The 20814-nt window shown below is 39.7% G+C and overlaps 4 pseudogenes; 2 read left to right on the plus strand and 2 right to left on the minus strand.

The window, feature by feature from the left end:
• Window positions 1-2558: 2558 nt before the first annotated feature.
• LOC141583833 (exostosin-2 pseudogene) lies at window positions 2559-3551 on the plus strand (annotated as a pseudogene).
• A 4130-nt stretch (window positions 3552-7681) lies between these two features.
• On the minus strand, window positions 7682-8383 carry LOC101041872 (cyclin-I pseudogene; annotated as a pseudogene).
• A 157-nt stretch (window positions 8384-8540) lies between these two features.
• LOC104652030 (peroxisomal ATPase PEX1 pseudogene) lies at window positions 8541-9694 on the plus strand (annotated as a pseudogene).
• Window positions 9695-11715: 2021 nt separating this feature from the next.
• LOC141583834 (metastasis-associated protein MTA2 pseudogene) lies at window positions 11716-20565 on the minus strand (annotated as a pseudogene).
• Between the last annotated feature and the right edge of the window lie 249 nt (window positions 20566-20814).

Consider the following 20814-nt stretch of genomic DNA (forward strand, 5'->3'; position numbering starts at 1 on the left):
CTATCTTCGGACATATAGAAACAAATAAATGTGTTTAAATTCCATACTTCTCCATTTCGGTCATCAAATTTTTTTTCAATAAATAATATTTCAGCAATGTTCTTGAATCACTGTGTATTAGTCTGTTACTATGTTGCTATAAAGAACTACCTGAGACTGGGATATATATATATATATGTATACACACACACACACACACACACACATATATATGTGTATATGTATATACACACACATATACACATATATACACACATATATATATACACACATATGTATATACATACATATATTCATGTCTATGTATATATGTGATTAATTTACCTACAGTTCCACAGGCTGTACAGGAAACATGCCTGGGGAGGCCTTAGGAAGCTTACAATCATGGTGTAAGACAAAAAGGAAGCAAGCATGTCTCACCACGGTGGAGCAGGATACAGAAAGAGAGTGAAGGGGGAAATAATACACACTTTTAAACAACATCTTGTGAGAAGTAACTACCAAGACAACAGTAGGGGGTGCTAATAAACCATTAGAAACTACCGCCATGACCTAATCACCTTCTACCAGGCTCCACTTCCAACACTCAATATCGCTATTCAAGATGAGATACGGTTTCCAGTCTAAAGTCTCATGAAAGGCAAGACAAGTCCCTTCCACAAATAAGCCTCACCAATGAGCCTATTGAGAGAGAGAGAGAGAGAGAGAGAGAGAGAGAGAGAGAGAGAGAGATACAATGAAGGTAGAGGAATTGGGTAACTGTTTCCATTCCAAAAGGGGAAAATTCGCTAACGCAAAAGGAACAGGCCCCATTCAAGTCCAGAACCCAGCAAATTAGTCATTAAATATTAAAGCTTCAAAATAATCAGCTTTGATTTCACGTTTAACATCCAGGGCTTGTTGACGCAGTGACTGGGCTCCCAGGGCCTTTCAGCAGCTCTGCCTCCGTGGCTCAGCAGGGTACTGCCCATATGGCTGCTTTTATAGGCTGGTGTTGAGTGCCTTCAGCTTCTCCAGGTACAAAGTGCAAGCTGTCGGTGGATCTAACACTCTGTGATCTGGAGGACTGTGGCCCTCTTTCACAGTTCTAGCAGGCAGTGCCGCAGTGGGGACTCTGTGTGGGGGCTCCAACCCCACCGTTCCTTTCTGCAGTGTCCTGGCAGAGGTTCTCCCTTCAGTCAGGAGGTTGTACATGTTAAAGGGGCACATCCTTTAAGTACATGTGACCCCTTGGCGATGTTTATATACATTTTTTTGCACCCCCTGTACAAAAAATGTACAAATGTATTTGTACAATGCATGTACAAATACAGCGCAGATGTTTCTCCAACGGCAAAGGGATATGTACATGTATACAAAAAATGCCGGCACCCCTGCTGCAGTTGTAGGTGCCGGCATTCTTGCTTCCGCTTGGAGCTGGGGTCTCCGGCGTCCGGGCAGACGCGGAGGGCGCCTCCGGGGCGAGGGCGATTGGGCGGACCGGGCGCTGCTGGGTCCCGGGCTTGGGCACGCAGCTCCATGGAGCGGCTGCGGAGCGGCTTCGAGCTTTGACCAAGTCTGCTGCAAAGGTGTCCCGTCTGGGTCCTACTTTCGGAGGAGAGCCCCTGTGCTCCGGGAAGGCCGGGCCGCCAGGCTCCAGGGCCCCCCGCTGTCCACACCCCATCTCCCTTCCGTGGTGAACCCTGGGTCCCGGTATAAGTCGCAGCTCCTTTTCCTACTATACATTATTTAGTATCTATTTAATACATTATATTAAATAATCATATTAAATATAATTATTATATAACATAAATATATAATATATAATATAAATATTAATAATATATTAAATAATATCTATTTAATACATTATATTAAATAATGTATAGTACATTATGTATGTACTATAAAGTACACACGAGGAGGGATGTACATGGGCCCCCCCCCTTTTTTTTTTTTAAGACAACACAAAAGCATTTTATTTCTAGATCAGCTGCTGGGTCGTCTCCTTCAGACTCATACCTAAGGATACAAAGTCTTCCAATATTATTTCCCTAAGCACAACATTCAAATTTTCCTTGAATATCTCTAGTTCTAGAGTCTTGACAGCTTCCTGAAATTATTCTACTGCCTGATTGACTTTCATGATCCAGAATTTTCTTTTCCTCCATATCAGACTTTAGTTTTCTTTCTTCTGGCTTCACCAAGTAATTGGCCAGACCTAGAGTTTCACAGCTGGTAATGAAGAGCTGGAATGCACTGCGAGATAATATTGAGGACCTGGCAGTACTTTGCAGAGAAAGTAACACTGATGTTGTGCTTTGGAGACAGGTGTGTCCAGGAGGCGGGAGATGGCGGGACTCCACGAGGAAGGAACAGCCTCTGTAATCCCAGCTACTTGGAAGGCTGAGGAGGGAGAATCACTGGAACTCAGGAAGCGGAGGTGGCAGTGAGCCAAGATTGCCACTGCACTCCAGGCTGGGCAGTAAAACGAGACTCCACCTCGTCCTCGGCGCTGTCCCTGTGGTCCGTTTCTCTTTCTCAGAATATGTCCGATTCCAAAACTGCAGCCCTCAGCGATGCAAGCCCTCGAAAGACGAGGTAACGCAGCAGAGGCCCAGAGAATTGACGTCTTTTTTTCAGATGTGTACAGTATTTTGCAGAGCATTCCCCAAAGACAGATTGAAGAAATGCAGAGACAGGCCCGGTGGTTCTGGGAAGCGTACTTCCAGTCAATAAAAGCCACTGCCCTGGCCACCCTGCACATTATCAATGACCGGATCTATCCATATGCTGCCATCTCCTATGAAGAATGGAATGACCCTCCTTCTGTGAAGTGGGGCAGCGTGAGCAATCCACTCTTCCTCCCGCTGATCCCACCACAGTCTCAAGGGTTCACCTCCATAGTCCTCACCTACGACCGAGTAGAGAGCCTCTTCCAGGTCATCACTGAAGTGTCCACAGTGCCCGGTCTATCCTAATTGCTCGTAGTCTGAAATAATCAGAATAAAAACCCTCCAGAAGATTCTCTCTGGCCCCAAATCCGGCTTCCATGAAAAGTGGTGAGGACTGCTGGCAAGTTCAGTAACCATTTCTTCCCTTATGATGAAATCGAGACGGAAGGTGTTCTGGCCATTGATGATGGCATCATTATGCTGACCTCTGACGAGCTGCAATTTGGTTGTGAGGTCTGGCGGGAATTTCCTGACCGGTTGGTGGGTTACCCGGGTCCTCTGCATCTCTGGGATCATGAGATGAATAAGAGGAAGTATGAGTCCGAGTGGACGAATGAAGTGTCCATGGTGCTCCCGGGGGCAGCTTTTTATCACAAGTATTTTAATTACCTGTATACCTACAAAATGCCTGGGGATATCAAGAACTGGGTAGATGCCCATATGAACGGTGAAGATACTGCCATGAACTTCCTGGTGGCCAGCGTCATGGGAAAAGTAGTTATCAAGGTAACCCCAAGAAAGAAATTCAAGTGTCCTGAGTGCACAGCCATAAATGGACTTTCTCTAGACCAAACGCACATGGTGGAGAGCGCTCTCAGGTGTCCTGGGTCTGACTGAAGCGACAGTGTTGACCTTTCTGAAATCCATCCTTGAGATCCTCTTGACTTCAAAAGCAGCTTTTCCAGCCTTGTTTTCCCCCTGGCCTGGTGCTGAAGCATCCTCATTACCCAGCTGTAACACTCAGTTGGCCTGATTGACCACAACCATTCCCAAACACATGCCTGTCCTGCTCACCTCTGAGAAGCCTGGCTTTGGGGGTGGGGTGGAGGTAGGGAACCGGCCTCTCCCCTCCTCTAGTGGTGCTGTGCTGTACTGGCACTGAAGTAGTTATTGCTAACAGTTCTGACATGATGACAAAAATGATGAAGGCTGTCCTATGTAAACTTCAGCTTTCACAGAAGAGCTTGTGCACACTGACATAACTCCCAGAGATTGCCACTTACAGGCCCTCCAAAATGTCGGTTGAATGAATGGAGTGTTTATTGTTTGAAATCTGGCCCTGTCACATTTTTTTGCCTTTCATCCCTTTGTGAGCAAGATATCTCAAAAAAAAAAAAAAAAAAAAAAAAAAAAAAAAAAAAAAGCTGGGCGTGGTGGCTCAAGCCTGTAATCCCAGCACTTTGGGAGCTGCATATGCATGCCATCAAGTGAGGGGATCTTTTTTTTTTTTTTTTTTTTTTCTTTTATGAGGCCATACAGACACACCCAGGCCATTATGGTGAGGGGGTCGTTGGAGCCCTACTTGCCCACCCTTCATTGCTGGTTCAGGGCCAACTGTCCGACCACATTCCTACCCTGAGATGATACATTGGGGACATTATCCACTGGGGTCACTGACCACTTATACAGTTTCAGAAATAGAGGCCCAGCTGGTCCCCTGGAAGTTCAGTACATGGGGTAAGCCAAGGCTTGCTTCAGAAATGGGTTTCACATGAAGTAGCTGCCCAAGGCCCAGGCCAGCCCCAAGTTTGCATGAAGCCTTCCTGCCATGTCCACAGCCCATGTTGACCCCTCCAGGAGCCACTAGACTGCTTGCTCCTGGGATGTGAGAAGCCCAAGACAGCTGTAGCCTTGCAGAACCACTATGCCCATGTGGAAGTAGTATGCCCATCTGAAAGCAGTACCCAGAGGGCCTATAGAAAGAAGCTGGAGGTGAAACTGGATGCTATAATTTTTTTTTTCTTTAAAAAAAAAAAAGCTTTAATCAATTTCGTTCTTTTTTTTTTTTTTTTTTTTTTTTTTACACCTGCACCCTCTCCTCCCCCTTTAATCAATTTCTTAAAAATTGTTCTTGCAGCTGAACATGGACAGGCCCACTTGCCCAGCAGGTTGCAGGTGACAGCTTCACAGTTTCAAGGCTCAGGGACAGGGCAGTCTCCTCCACATGCCACAGGTGTCTGACAGTGTAGACATTTGACGGGCAGGAGGCAGGCACAGATGATTCGAAGGGGTTGTCTATTTAAAGGCCTGCAGCTCCAGCTCAAGGGACACCTTAAACACTGTCAGGCACATACCCCAAGAGAAAAAGCAGCCCAGAGAAGAGAACCTCAGACTTGAGGGCCCTGCACCCCTCAACCACTGCCACCTAGGACCAGGGCTAGCCTGAGGCAATGGGGGCACCTGAATTTGCCCCGAAGGGCTCCCTCGTTCAAATCACATTGATAGGCACAGCTTTAGGATTCAGCAGGGCAGGGAGGAAGCAGGCGTGGGCTGGCCACAGCTTTGAATGGCCATCTGTCAAATGCTTCATGCATGTCCCAGAGACGTTGATGAAGTTTGTGCCGCGGTACAGCCTTGTCCTAGAACTCGGTGACAGCAGTGCCTTCCGAAGAAGCCTGCATGACCCTGAAGGGCTGGTGGCCACCTACATCAGCGAGGTGCATGAGTACGATGGGTACCTGTACCTGGGCTCCTTCAGGTCCCCCATTCTCTTTAGACTCAGCCTCCAGTCTGTTTAGCCCGCCCAGATAGCTGCCCCTGCCATGCAAGCCAGGAGTCTTCACACTCAGGCACCAGGCCTGGTCCAGAAGGAGCTGTGGACACAGTCGTGGTTCAAGTGACCACACACACCTGTCAGTCCCTGAGGGGTGGTGGGCACAGCTGCTTCATCCTCTTTGAGGATGCCCGGGCCCTACCAGGGGCACCTTCACCTGGGCTTGTCTTTCTGTTTAGAGGGAAGTGTAACATATCTGCCACAGGGAAGATAAATTCATGTAAAGCTGTTTTCTCTTAAAACAAAACAAAGCTTTCTAAGTACAGTCATTCTCTAGGACTTGGGAAGCTTCTTGCATTTGGAACAGGGCTCAGGTGAGTGGAGCAGTGACGCACTGCCCATGAGCTTGCTGCTGCGGCCCTGTCCCGTGGCCTCAGTGTACTTCTTTACTATCATATAATGTGCTGTCATACTTTTGTTTGTTGGAGGGAGGATGAAAGAGCAGAGGGAGCACAGCCCACGGGTGTTGAGGCAAGCAGCGAGAGCCGTGTAAGCCAAGAATGGAACTGTGTTTTCAAGGGTTGTGTGGGACATGGGCTCTCCATAGTGCATAGGAAAAGCATGTTGACTTTAGTGGCTCAGAGAGAACTTTGCTGGGTTTCTTTCTGTGAATATCTCCACACTGCCCATGCTGAACATGCTGGAATTGGATGATTCTGCAAATCGGGACTTATTGCAGGGGTGCCTTCAGTAATGTCCTGTCTGTGACTTTTGTTCTTGACCCCAAGACCCCAAAATGTGAACAGTGCATGTGTTAATGTCATCTTTGCTCATGTGTTATAAGCCCCAAGTTGCTGTATATTTTCACAAGTATGTCTACACACTGGTCATGATTTTGATAATAAATATGATAAATCGAGAAAAAAGAAAAAGAAAAGCTCCATAGTATGGGATGTGCATCTGTCTAGGTTAGGGGTCTCCATATTGGTGTACATAGTTGTATGTACATTGAGAGGAGTGTATACAGCTTTGTACCTTGAGGGGAATGTATACATAGTTTTACAATGCAAAACATTGTACATTTTTTTTAAAGGACAACTTTTTATTGCTACCAGAGGCTTTTATCATCAGTACAGAGTTCTGACTGCAATACCTTTTTCAGACTGCAAAGGGAGCTCAGAATCCAGGAGTCATTAAGAGATATAGGTAGGCTGGGGAGGTAGGGGGAGTAAGTTCTAACAGCTTAATGTAAAACTAGGGTACTTAATTCAGTTATGACATGTTACAGACTCAAATCGTAGAGCTGCCCCAATATCTAGAAAGAGCTAGACAGTCTCTCTTGTTATAATACTGATATAATACTGATTATAAATGAGTGAAAACTAATCAGTTACAAAAATCTAATTTCAGTTGTTACATACATGTTTCTTTGGTGAGCACCAGGATATATTAGCTTTATCACAAATCTTTTATACAAATATCAAAAATGCTTTCAACAAATCTAAGTGTCCTAATTACATGCAACTTTTAAGCATCACTTTGAGGTAAACAAAAATGAAAACCATAATTTTAAATTAAAATTTGAAATGAGACACAAAATCAATTTGGTAATACGGGATCTTTTTCTGTTGCTCTCTCTCATTAATATGGGACAATTCCAAAGTACCCTTTTCAAACTAATTGGAACTTGAATCATGGCTGCCACACCAAAATAATTTGTTCATTCAACTGCTAAAAAATAATTTTGGGGTTTCCTATTCAGTGAAAATCAGAATACAGATCACCATGCATAAAGTTCACTAACTATTAAACGGAGAAGCAAGCAAAAGCAATGGGAAGATTAAATCAGGATGCTGAGGGGGAACAGGTTTGCTGGCTATGAATTTTAACTGAATTTTTGACGGGGCAAGCTACGTTACATTATGGCGGAAAAAAAGTGCAACTGACATACTACTAAGTGATTTTTTAAGTTTAAAAAAGGTTTGGATCTTTTGGATTCTTTTTTTTTTTTTTTTTTTTTTTTTTTTGGTCTTTATGTGCTTAAATAATGTTGAATTATAATTAGCCACACGAATAATGAGAGGTTTTTTTTTTTTTTTTTTTTTTTTTTTTTTTTTTTTTTTTTTTTTTTTCTGGCTTACTCCAAATCAGCCTGTTAAGGTATATTTCCTTCTACAGCCTTTCCTCATTTCCCACGTTCTCATTCCCAGAGTAGTCTACCTCAGTTTACACTCAAACGTAACTCTTGTTGAAACTACGTGACAGAAATAGGCTGCAAAGGTGGACAAGGAGAAGCATGTCCCTCCTGTCTTGATATATCAGTGCCACACACAGAACCCACATTTTCTGAAACATTATCTTCATTATAGAGCCATTTGAATCCATCGTAGAAGTCATCCACTTCCATTTCCTCTACTCTGCGTTTAGAAGAGATCGGCATGCACCCATTGGCAGCTGGGAGATGATGGTAAAAGGCTGCTGTACCTCTGACTGGCACTTCTGGCTTGCTGTTGTCCTTGGAGAAGTCTGGGCCTGAGACAGAGGAGGGATGTAATCTGAACACTCCTTTGTCACAGGTTACCAGGGTGTGCTTGAGGGGACGGTAGACATAAATGGAATTTAGAGGCAGGGAAGACTGCAGAGTAGAAAGGTGATGTGCCACAAGCTCCTGACAATGGATCAATTGGGAGCCATCCATCTGTGCTTTCTGAAGTAGTTCAATTGCAAGAGAAAGCCAATCAGAAATGAGTTTCTCCATTTCCAGACTAACCATGGCCAGAGCAAGCATGGATCCTCTGAATTGCAGAAGTTGGTTGCAGGCCATACAGTAAAGTAGTTGCTTGGTAAGAACTGCCAGATGTTGAGATGGGCTCAATTTGGGCAAACTGAAAAGTAACTGAGGCCTAGTTGACACTGCAATGGTCTGTACAAAAATTATCTGGGTGTTGTGGCACATGCCTGTAATCCCATTTACTTGGGAGGCTGAGGCTGGAGAGTTGCTTGAATTCAGGAGGTGGAGATTGCAGTAAGCCGTGTGTTACGCATACCTAAGCCCCAATGCACATTATTGTACACCCTCCTCATGGGTACATGGGTGTACAATATGTGGGGTCATGCAGACCCAGGGTTCTGCTGCAGGACATGCTGGCAAATCCAGCACACTTCACTCTGGGGTTTTTAAGGAGAAGAGAAATGTATATACAACATGTATACACTGTACATTTGTACAAATGTTTTTTTGTATTTGTACATGTACAAAAACATCTGCACTGTATTTGTACATTTTGTATACAAATATACCAAAAATACATTTTGGTACACCATATTTTTGTACATTATGGCTGATCATGTGACCACCCAAAAGGGGACTCACATGCCACCTTCCTGGTGGCTCATGGGGGCCACCAGGAAAAAAAAAAGCCATGCAACAGCACTGGGCTCCACGATGGCCAGTTGGAGGCCTTACATGGAAGGCTGCTCTCGAGTGGACTCCAGGATAGAAGTTCCAGCTCTGAAAGTGACCTAAGTCTGTCTTCAATAGTCTTTCTTAACCATAGCAGTGGCTCTGACGATTCAGCCGGAGATGGAGAATGTGGCTTAGATCAATCTCTTGTTTCTTTAGAGATGTCCGAGATCCTTCCAGATGAATCAAAATTCAATATGTACCGGTTCTACTTTGGAAGCTCTTGTGAATCAGAACTTGGAAATGGAACCTCTTCTGATTTGAGCTCACAGTGTCTCTCTGCACCAAGCTCTGTGACTCAGGATTTGCCTGGAGTTCCTGGGAAAGACCAGTTGTTTTCACAGCCTCCAATGTTGAGGACAGCTTCACAAGAGGGTTGCCAAGAACTTACACAAGAACAAAGAGATCAACTGAGGGCAGATATCAGTATTATCAAAGGCAGATACCGGAGCCAAAGTGGAGAGGATGAATCCATTAACCAAACAGGACCAATCAAAACCAGACTGGCTATTAATCAGTCACATTTAATGACTGCACTTGGTCACACAAGACCATCCATTAGTGAAGATGATTGGAAGAATTTTGCTGAGCTATATGAAAGCTTTCAAAATCCAAAGAGATGAAAAATCAAAGTGGAACAATGTTTCGACCTGGACAGAAAGTAACTTTAGCATAAAATACACTTCTTTTGGGTTTTTGTTTTGTTTTTGATGGCTTGTCCATATGTTGTAACAGGGAAAAATGGCATCTGTAAATTTCTTCTTAATTTAACAAATTTGGTTGATTTATAAAATCAGATTGGTAAATGCTGTAATTATGTAATGATCAGGATTGAGATTAATACTGCAGTACAAATTGGGACATTTATAATGGAGTCTATATTTTATGCCCTTTGAGGAAAAGATAATAAAGAATGAAATTAAATTTAAATTTCTTGGCATTCACAGTTGCACATTCAACATCTTGGTTGCATTTGACAAATTTTATGCTTAGCAGCTTCTTCACTATTTTTGAAATAAAATATCATTTTACCTACTGGAAAAAAATTTTTTTTTTTTTTGAGGGCTTATTCTCTGCCAAACGCATTGGTGCAAGCAGTGTTTTGTTTAATCCTCCAGGCAAAGGTGGCAGTGATATTAAGGAACAATGGTACTAGTGAAGGGGAAACAACAACAGAGAAATCCTTCAAATCTGAATTACAACAAAGGAACATTGTGCAGCAAGTCCTTCCCATTTCATCTGAGTTTAACAGGAACGTTTTCATGTTAAAGGGGAAACCACAGAGCAAACAACAGATGATTCTGAACCTCAAGAATTTAAAAATCCTCTACCTCCTTTCACTCTGTTTTGTTCTACCCTGTCATAAAAGGCATGAGTCTGTTTGACCGGAAAGATTCCTCTCAAAGGGGAAGTTAGATTCATTTAGGAGGTAAAACAGTTCTGGGATCATGTATTGGGAAGATGATTTGAATTAAAATAAGAACACAAAGTAGTCATTCAATGCATGCTAACTATTGAAAATTCGGCATGGTTTATCTGTGTCTGTTCCGGGACACAGCACTGCAGGCTGCTGGTCTGGTCGTACCAATCCCATGCATTTTTCTGTGCATGGTCTCCAGCTCTATGGAGGACCTTCTTACTTATTTCCATTTTCCTTCAGGACAAAAATTGACAGGTGACTCACTGGCTTTTCTAGCTTCTCTGTTTTGCTTCTGTGTTCACCCTGCTTCTGGGCTTCCCTAGTATTGATTAATGATATTGTTTTATTTTGACAGGGCCCTTCCCATCGTTCATATGAATTTGACACATAAATCATATTCTTTTTGTCCCTTCTCTTTGGGCATACAAATACTGCAATGGGCTAGGAGTACAGCTCATTTGCAGATGGGAAAAACTGAGCTTCAGGGAGGTGAGGAATGATGTCTGTCTCTGGATGTGAGCCTGGAGGGGTACAGCTGAGAAGAAGGGCATCTTCCTACTATACATCCCGAGTGATATAATCTCTCACCAACAATGAGAGAGTGGTTGTAAAATGTACATATGTAGGAAGTACATGCCCCCACATGTACTTGGTCCTGCAGCAGAACCGCGTACAAAGGGGTGCATGGGTGGACATCCCAGTAAAGGGGTGGGATGTCAGGGCCACTTGTTTCTCCCTCTCTCCAGAGCCTGTTGGCACCATGCCGCTGCAGAATCCGAGGTTAAAAAAACGGACAAAAGATCTTTATTTCTGAGAACTGGCTTACAAAAGGCGGAGGGGGAAGGGAGGGAAGGAAAGAGCGAGCGTGGCCTGGGGTTGATGCCAGCTTAGGGGCCTCAAATTCCAATTAGGAAAGTCCGGACACTGGACAGAGAGAGAAACCCACAATTAGGGAAAAAAAAAAAAAAAGAAAAAAGAAAAAGGAAGAAAGAAAGACATGGCAGTGCATGCCCCCCTCCCCCAACCAAGTACCACCACCTGATACCTGTGTACTCTTCCCCTTCCCATCCCCTTTCACAAAGGGAGGCAAAATGTTTTAAAAATTTAAAAATCCCTCCCCCAAAACTGTCCAAGACATCTGTGGGTCCTACCCCCCAAAACAGGCTAGGTTTCCACATGGGCCAAGTTCCTGCAGTCTGTCCTCCATCAGCAAGCACGGAGGCATGAGGAGACAAGTCTCGAGGTGGTAGCACCAGAGGGCGCCCAGCCCCTCCAGGGACACACACACACTTGCTCCCTTCCTTTATTCACTCATCACTCCCTTTGCCAGGAAAGGGAACGGAGATTCGGGTGGCCTGGGCATCCACCCTCTACCTCGCAGCCCACCTTCCTTCCCCACAGGTGCTCAGTCCTCCAGGACAATAGGCTCATTGGTGCTGGCAGGACGTGAGGGTGCAGGTAGAGGGACTGGGGCGGCTCTGCAATCAGCGTTGGCTTCACCTTCAGGGGTAAGCTGGGTCGGCGAGCAGCTCGCCGAATTTCCAGGTGAGTCAGAGCCTTGCGTAGGGCCCTAGTATCCTTCGTGGACACAAACACCGCAGGATTCGGTGCATCAGCTGGGTTTCGTTTTTGACGTTTGGCTGCTGGCTGTGAGCTGGAACGAATCCCTGAAGCCAGAGGCCTTCCATTGGCAGAGAAAGGAACCCCTGCCCCTGCCATAGTCTCGTAGGCTCGTTTCACCATAATGCTCCCCAGTCCTCGGTTCTGGGACAGCTGGCTTCTGTTGATCGGTGTCTTGGTACCCCGAGGTGTTTTTGGTTTCAGGGGTGCCTGGGCCACCAGATCTTTGGAGTAGTTGCCAGGGGCAGCCGCACCAGAGGGTGAATCTTCAATGGAGTCTTTGCTGCCTTAGGAAGTCGAATGGAGCACTCTGCTTTGAGAAAATTGGCATTGATAGGAGCATAAGGTCTTCGGGCAGCCCTCCCTGGCTGTAATAGGTCCCTGCACATGCGTCTGGCAAGACGGGTCAGCTTCGTGGTCTGAAGCAGGAAAGTTTGCTTGTTTTTAGCCAAACATGTAAAAAAAAAAAAAAATATGGACAGTGGCACGGCCACCGTTAACTGCAGCCCCCACCTCCTAGGCTCAAGTGATCCTTCCACTTCAGCCTCCTGAGTAGCTGAGACTATGGATGCTTCCTGCCAAGCCCGGCTAACTTTTTAATTTGTTGTAGAGATGGGGCTCATTCAGCCTTGCTGCCGATACGTTATTAATTGAATATTAATTGTAAATTAGATATATTTGAGGTTTTCAAGGACTATCTTGCAAATCAACCTTAAATTTCTATGATGTCATTGAATATTTCTATAAGCTAGTCCTTTAAAGTTTAGAAGTATTTTCTTTAAAATAAGTTGGAAATGTTTAAATTCAAAATAGTTTAATTAAACCTTGGATAACATAGCACCTAAATAACTTACCTGGTCCCACACTACTTCATAACTACAGAACAGACAAAGTAATTAATCTGGAGAGATTTATTTTCATGTTTATTTTATTCTTTTGTTGGCTTAATTTAATATAATTATAGTAAATAATTGTTTAAACTGAAGAAAAAATATTTGAGAGTGTTTTCTTTTTACATGCTGCAATGTAATCATAAATGAAATAGAAAATATAATGCTATTTGCTACTGGAAAAATGCATGTCATATCTTTAAGTTTTGCTGTTTTATGTTTTCAACTTTCATTTTGGTTTCATTGTTTGCTGTATTTGTTGCTGTTTTTTTATATTTTGTTTTTGAGTGTCAGCAAAAATCTCTTTCGGATCTTGCTGACAAAACCAGAATTAAGAAACCACATAAGCCACCTAGTTCAGCATTTAAATCCCAAATACCAACGTCCTTAGCAACCTAAGTTGCTAAATGAGCTAAAAAGACATGTAAAATAAGGTAACTTCTAAATTACTGAACTTCTCATTTTCTCTACACAGACAACCACTAGGTGGTTTCTGCCCACTTACATTCTGATGTTTCTTGGAAACATCTGAAGTGTGTACAGGAAGCCAACACATGAATTGTTCCTTGAGAAGTGAATCAATGACGTGATTGTTTGGAGGGTCAGGTTTTTACACTTGCTATTAAGCTAAATATTTCTAATGTGCCTTACATTTTCTTGTTGCAAAATACATCATCTGAATTCAATTATTACACGGGAATATTCCCACAAGCCCTGTGTTCTTATCTGTCCTATGCAATGTGGCAAAATCCTTATCCAGGTGACTAATATTTACTTCTCATAGCATTAAAAAAAAGTTAAAAGTCAAACAAATTTATTTTTAAACAACTTTTGTTTAAGGACAATGGCAAGCATTAGTTAAAAGATCAGTTAAAAAGATAAGAAATCCCTTATATATTTTAAAGTTTGTATTACATAGCTCCCTAAAGTTTTGGAAAAAAAAAGTAGCCTCTTTCATATCTGGAAGATTGTAGAGACCGATATACTTAAATTTAATTACATTTGAATTAAATACAGTTATTCTAATTATAAAGCATGCTGTGTTGCATCAGTATTTATAAGACATTACCTTATACTTTTAATGATTAATACTATCAAGACTTCCCTTGAATGAAGATCATATCATTTTCCATGTATCTATTCATTTGCATATCTATCTATTTATCTATTTATTGGTTTCTATTGGAGATAATAAATTTATACATAAAAGCTAGAATTTTGACAATTGGTGATAATTTTTTTTTTAATTTCACAAGCTTTTCATGCCTGTTTTACTTTATGAAATATCATATGTGGGCCGGGTGCAGTGGCTCAGGCCTATAATCCCTGCATTTTGGTAGATTTATGTCGGCGGATCACAAGGTCAAGAATTTGAGACTAGCCTGGACAAAATGCTGAAAACCCGTGTCTACTTAAAAAAAAAAAAAAAAAAAAAAAAAAAAAAAAAAAAAAAAAAAAAAAAAAAAAAAAACTAACCAGGCAGGGGTGGCAAGCATCTGTAATCCCAGCTACCCAGCTACTTGGGAAGCTGAGAAAGGAGAATCGCTTCCACCCAGGAGGTGGAGGTTGCACTAAGCTGAAATTGTGCCATCATACTCCAGCCTGGATGACAGATCAAGACTCTATCTCAAATTTAAAAAATGGGAAAAAAATGAATATTATATGTGATATGGATTAGCTCTGATCCCACTCAAATCTCATCTCAAATTTTAATTCCCATGAGTTGGGAGAGGTGCCTGGTGGGAGATCATTGAATGATGGAAATGGACTAACTTCTTGCTATCTTTATAACAGTGAAATAATTCTAATGAGATCCCGTTATTAGAAAATGTGTGACAATACCCCCCTTTGCTCTCTCTCTCTCCTGCTCTGGCATGGTAAGACATGCTTGCTTCCCCTTTGCCTTCCACCATGATTGTAAGTTTCCTTAGGCTTCCCAGTCATGCTTCTTGTTAAGCCTGCAAAATTGCAGGTCAATTAAACCTCTTTCCTTCATAAACTACCGAGTCTCAGTTAGTTCTTTATGCAGTGTGAAAACAGACTAATTCAATATGGCAGTTAATTTCAGAATTCAATGAATGCTATCATTTTATGGAGAAAGGACTGACTACAAGATCAGGACTTGGATATATGTTACAATCTAGATGAGGAATTGTGATCACTTAACAAGTAGAAAGTATTTGATCATCAAATATAACTTGGATGCCTCTTCCAAATCTCATTTGAGATGTAATACCCAGTGTTGGAGGTGGAGCTCAGTAAGCTGTGTTTGGATCATGAGAGTAAATTCCCCATAAATGGCAATTTGGGCCATCCCCTTGGTGATAAGTGAACTCTTTCTCTGAGTTTAAAGAAGGTCTTGGCATTAAGCAGTGTGTGGTCCCTTCCCACCCATTCTTTTTCTCATTGTGTGATAGGTTTGCTCTGTCTTTGCCTTCTGCCATAATTGGAAGCTTCCTGAGGCCTCCCTAGAAGCAGATGGCACTACGCTTCTTGTACAGCCTGCAGAACCATGAGCCAATTTCTTATAAATTACTTACTCTCATGTATTTCTTTATAGCAATACAAGAATGGTCTAACACACCATCTACATGAGAGTGTAAGTCAATGATCTTTACATTTGTTCTTTTTAACATAATTCTTTTTAGTAATTCCACATGATTTTATATTGGTTATCATAAGATTTCTTTAAAATTCTTAAGAAAATTAGACAATCTGATTACTTGCTATTTTGAGACATGCTTTTTTATAGTTAGTAGCATAGAATTATGAAAACCTGAAATACAATTGTGATGTCCCTGAAAAGGATGTGTGTTCTGTGATTTTTTTACGTATGTATGAATGTGTATGTATGTATGGATGGACAGATAGAGAGATGAATGGGGAGACAGAGTTAGATAAATGGATTCATTTTCTGAACTCTTTTACTAAAGAAGTCTTATTTAAAGAACTACAGAAACATTTTTTTATAACAACACCTTTTAATACACATCATTATGATTTTTCTGGGAATTTAGCTTATTGTGTTTTTTGTTTTTTTGTGAACATTTGTGTATGCAGAACTCTTTTCCTCTTGTGTAATATAAAACATATATGCTGAAGTTTCCAGAGGTGATAAATGTATTGGCTATTAAATCAAGAATTTCTAACACAGTGCTTTGATTAGTTGCCCTAGATTTATGCTAAATGATTTCCTTTTATTTTTCTTTATATGAATGCAGATATTAATATACCATGACTGTGTGAAATAGGAAAAAAAAATGTCATATAGTGTTTGTTTTGAAAATCTGAAATTAAACCAAAGTAGATTCAGGTATTATGAACACATAATTTTTAATTGATATTAAAAACTCACCTTTATTATTATTATTATTTTGCTATTTGAAAATTGGTGATTTACTTTTTCTATTGTTTGCTAAAACATTATTTATTTTAAAATATACAAATATAGATTGCTTGTCTAATTTTATTAAATACATACATTAAATATACATTTGTAGTATTAAGTACACATTTGTAATTAAAGATTTAGGGCACTATTTTTTTTTTAAGAAATAAATGGTAAAGATTGAGACAGATCTTCCAGAATTAAAAAAACTACCTATAACTATGTTGTATTGAATGTTTATTATAGGCTTAAAAATGCAAAAAGTGCTTTTCAGTAAACATTTTATTTAAAAATGTAATTTTTGAAATGCTTTGCATTATTACATCTACTTTATAAAAATAAAAACTGAAATCAAGAGATTTAAGGAAGTTGGCATTCCATTGCTTATTTTTCACTGAGACTTGGATTTGATTTAAGGCATTTGGACACCAGAGCCCCAAAGACCTGACTTTCACAAGGAAGAGCTGGAAAACATAAAAAATTAATTCTTCATGCAACCTAGTCTAACCATTTTTTAAAAAAAGGGTGTGTATTATTCCTCAAATTATTGTTATCAAGCGGGGAGAGGGTATTTTTGGCTGCTTTCTCTTATTCCCTAAACTTTATTTTTTGCTATTTAGATCCATAGTGAAAGTCCTTTGCTGTGCTATAATATATTATGAACTTAGAATCATTTTTCTTGGGATAATAATTCTTAAAGTATGGGATATGTTAATATTTAAAATTATGTTTTTCTTCCACAAAAGAAAATGAAGATGGGATTGGGTTAAGCAGGATATTTTAAGTCACAGCCTTGATCTATACAAAAATACATAACTAAATAAAAATAATCACAATCAGAGGTTTTGACAGCACACACACACACACACACACACACACACACACACACACACAGAGAGACACACACACACATATTAACAGAAACTTACCTAAAGCTACAGAAAACAGATTACATTCACCTTAGAATGTATGCAGTTTTGCATTTATTAAGAATTTCCAGAAGAAGAATTTGTAAGAAGAGTCAAAATTATTATCATGTTGATGCATCTTTTGGCTAGAAAAAACAGATCACAAATCTACTGTCAATCATAAAGGGAATTTGTGAAGACATTTCCGTATACTAATACAAAATAGTGTATTGTTTAATAATCAATACTTAAATATATGTGGTAGAAAAATATGATTAATTAAAGAAGAGAATCTGGGTAAGTTAAGCTTAAGATAATTTAAGAATAGTAACTGCAATGAGGGTACCTGTAAACGCACTATTATGAGGTAATAGTAAGTCTGATTATAAAGACTATAATTTATGGGAATAGAATTTGGAAAATCATGTTTTCTAAATCATAAGCTCTATCACTTGTACTGTCATAATTCAACACCCAACAGCAGTAACTTTTTCTTTCCACAAATCTACAAATAGTAAGTTATTACACACACAACATGAAAAGTTTATCTTAGAGTTCATTTCCCTCTGTATGTTTACACTGTATAATGAAACAGAGCTATTTGTTTACTTGTTTTTAAACAACTCTTTTGGATAACATAGAGATGTCTCATCACACATGACCATTTTGCTGAACTAACAATGAGATAAATACCATGATCAGTATTTGGCAATACGTAAATGCCTCAGATGAACCTAGATTCTATGTTGCCAACTGTGTACATCTGATGGCAAAATAAACTATCTTTGTACATACATAACTTGTGGTTGTCATAATTTAGTTTGTATTATACTTTTGCTAAAGCTTTCATCAAGATTTTTGTTAGGTCTTAACAAATGCTAATGGTAAAGAATAGCTATATTCTGTTGTCATATAAAGAATTTTCCTCAGAGAAAATTTAGAATTACAAATAGCTTGCTTTATCAAATATCTACTTATTATGATCTTAAAGAGATTACTCAGCTAGGATGATTTAGAATTAGGTGAAATGACTTCATACTACATTGAAAAACTTGAGTTTCTGTCTGTTAGGGAAATACTCCCTTTTCTAGAGGTGTCTTTGAGAGCTAATAGAGTAGATATAATAGATTAGAAATCAAAGATAGACAGCATTATTGTTTTACAAACTTCCACTGTCTACTTCTTTTTTTCTCTCTTTTCTGCTTGAAATTACAGTTCCAACCATTCATGGACCAGTTTAGCTTAAAATATGTCAAACATATTTCAGCTGCATAACTCTTATAAATCCTTTTCTCCCACGGAGACATGAGATCCCTTATAAACAATTTAAATACCTTTGCATAATTCCAACAGGAAATAATGATTAGAGAGAAGCATTACATATCATCTTAATCAGCTGAAACAAGAAATTCTTTGCAAGAGAATTTGTATTAAAGTTCACAGATTCTAGCACCTATCAGTAAAGTGAGTTAACAAAAGTATTTGATATGATCTTATTCAGCAAGCATCCGTGGAGGTGGTTTATCTTAGGTAGAAAGCAGTTCTAAGTTTGGGGTTCCCGATAATTGAATGAAGTACTTCCTGAGAAGGGGTTTCAATCTTTAAAACAGACACAGCTTAAGACACCTTATGATGTCCTATTATTAGTAATTATTTGTATCTTCCTTTTATCTAAATGTCACAGAAGAAAAAGCCAACAACATTATGACTCTATGCTATATTGGTTTTGTTTGTTTGTTAATAAAGCCTGAATGCAATTTTCTTGTTTGGGATTGACTCTGTACTCTTTATGAGAAAACATAAGGTGTTATATTATTATTATCTTGTATTTTCACAATTTTCATCTCATATGATCTTAAAAATCTCAAATCTTCTTACCAGGGCTTCACCACTTGAAAGTGATGATCATTAAGAAAAATATACAGCTGGGAACCGTGGCTTGCGCCTGTAATCCCAGCACTTTGGGAGGCCACAGGCCACAGCAGGTGAATCATGAGGTCAGGAGTTTGAGACCAGCCTGAACAACATGATGAAACTCCATCTCTACTAAAAGTACAAATATTAGCTAGATGTGGTAATGCATGTCTGTAATACCAGCTACTCAGGAGGCTGAGGCAGGAGAATCACTTGAATCCAGGAGTTGAAGGTTGCAGTGAGCCAAGATCACATCATTGTGCTCCAACCTGGGTGACAGAGTGAGAATCGGTCTCAAAAAAAGAAAAAGAAAGAAGAAAGAAAGAGAGAAAGAAAGAGAAAGAAAAAGAAAAGAAAGAAAGAAAGAAAAAGAAAGAAAGAAAACCATACTGGTTTATTTTCTTATCTAAAGTGTGAAATGGCAATATAATTTACCATATATAACACAATAACATCATTTAAATATGTTTAGCTGTTTTCCAATAGCTTTTATTTAAAGATTAATTTCTGGGTCACAGTTTTTATTTTTAACAAATGCACACCCAGTAGTTTAAGCAGTAAACGGTTTGTTGAGCAATACTAGGAAGCTCACAGTCTGTTTGAATAGACAAGAGCAACAAACTCTCAGTTGAGTGTTAGAAACAACTCTCAGAAGAAAACACAGAACAAGCTTTTATAGAAGATACTGCTGCTTCCTTTAATCCTATTTTGTGATAGCTATGTAGCAGTAAGAAAACTACAACAGCTGTATTCTCCAAACATATGCTACTTGGGATTTTACCTGTGTCAACAAAATAGATTACCCATGCCTCACTTTGTCTTACAAACTTATCTTCTAAATCAAAATGCCACATTGTTTTATTTGATATGCGGTCCTGAAACGATGTGTCCTATATATCTGTACTCTGATAGCAAGCAAAGGTGAGAAGTATAATTTGTTTTGTTTTGTTTTAGCTGTATTTACCATATTTGGAGTTAAAATTCAAAAAACAATTACAGTTTGGAAATGATGGCGTTCCAAATATTTTAGACTGCTACAAAGGAGAAGCACACGCTTTATTTGACTCCTTAGATAGCAAAAGTTAACATATACTTCAACATGCATTCTATTCTTAAATGCTTCTGAACAACAAAAAGATAACATTCTTTCTAAGATGAATGCACTTGACACTGGAACTATAGTAAGGCCTAAGAGAGGTGCCTAGGACAAAAATTTTTGGAAGGAATTAATTGTAAAGTGCAGAAAGAAGTCCAAATCTCAAGTTGCAAATTAAATATATCTGGAAAATTCTCTCTTAAGTCAAAGTCTTGCCATAACATTCTATTACCTATGACATAGATTACAGAACTCACCACAACTAAGACAGTCTATATTTAATTCTAGAGTAAAGGGATAACATTTAAAAGGAAATGAGTTTAAAATGTAATTATAATTATTAAAACTCAAATATAGAAGAAAATGTATGCACCAATTACATTCGTCGTCTCTCCTGTACATCCCATACTTCTTTGACGTCAGCTTGCATTTTAATCATGATGAGCAAGAAAGAGAAACACATTTTCAAAATAAGTATCTGTCCATTGAGGAGAAATTTCTATTTCCTGGATGATGAAATATGTATCAGGTACTCTATTAGAAGATCAGGATACATTATAATTTCTTGGGAGTTTTTACTGATGCAACATTATATGTCAGATGACCTATGGTGAAAGAAAACTTAGGTTACCAAGCCCTTGCATATACATTATATTTGACATCAAATAAACATTTTTCACCAGCATTG

Source organism: Saimiri boliviensis, chromosome 3, assembly GCF_048565385.1.
Source record: "Saimiri boliviensis isolate mSaiBol1 chromosome 3, mSaiBol1.pri, whole genome shotgun sequence".
Taxonomy (NCBI): Eukaryota; Metazoa; Chordata; class Mammalia; order Primates; family Cebidae; genus Saimiri; species Saimiri boliviensis.